Here is a 1081-nt window from a genome sequence, read left to right as displayed (position 1 = left end):
TCTTCTAAGCAATGACCAGCCAAGGTACTCATCTCTTTCTCCCTTTGGAAACCACACCTTCAAATGTTAGCTCACCCGAGCAGGTGTTGAGAAAGTTGACAGACTGGTCTACAGTCGCCGCTCTCAGGACGGAAAAGTTATCAACTTATCACGTTGCCAAGAATGCCAGTAGTATACCTGACGACACGGGGGTTGGTAAATAGACATTTGTTTCTGCTGAATAAGACAGGGTGACGCACTCTAGTGTTGAAGACATTACATTTACTGCAAGCATTAGGCTGGTCGAAAGTAAATGAACAAGAAGGGAGACACGGGGGTCGTGTTTTTGGCAAGCGATTTAGTACATAATTAATTACTTCTGTAACTCAGTTTGCCATCGAGAATGTCTCTATGTGACTTTGGATTTTTTTTTTTTGAACAGGAAAACGACCAAGTCAAGACCCAGCAAAGTAGCGAGCCCGGAGATGATTGCTGTTTAGGAACTGGTCAGTAGACTTCAATAACTGGGATATTTTCTACGCGAACAATATAATATCCATCATTTAAAGTCTAGTTTGGGGCATTTTTTTTCTAAGTAACAAGATACTATTGAACAAAGTCTGGGGGAATATATCCTTCCGTTCTCGAAATACTAATCAAGGACAGAAAGAGGTCAAACTCGTGACGTCACGTTTGTATGTAGCTATGCCTAACTAAGATCCCAGCTCGCCCGTTGGCTGATGCATTCTCAATGTAAAGATATATATATATACAGTCCTGAAAGGTGATACGTTTAGCGCAAAAATGGAAGGGGATGTTTACAAATACTTTTTGGAAAAAATTATCTTGCATTTAGCTTTATCCAGGCATTAGAAAAAGGTGCATGCATCCTACTAGACGCGTATTTTGACGACTTTCCTTTTGAGCTTAGGGCGTAGTTTAATAAGATTTTGAGACGTGGACAAAAATTGAACAAAAAATGTCCTACATCCTCTTTTGTTACAAAAATCGTGCCTAGTGAGATTTTTGCGTTACTACGAGACTCGACTTTCTGCAATCGAAAGCTGTCATTTGTTCTGTGATGTATTCTGGTGTCTGCCAT

This window comes from Pomacea canaliculata, linkage group LG5 (genome assembly GCF_003073045.1).
Source record: "Pomacea canaliculata isolate SZHN2017 linkage group LG5, ASM307304v1, whole genome shotgun sequence".
NCBI classification, from domain to species: domain Eukaryota; kingdom Metazoa; phylum Mollusca; class Gastropoda; order Architaenioglossa; family Ampullariidae; genus Pomacea; species Pomacea canaliculata.
The sequence above is the reverse complement of the archived record's forward strand: the minus strand, read 5'-3'. Positions refer to the sequence as shown.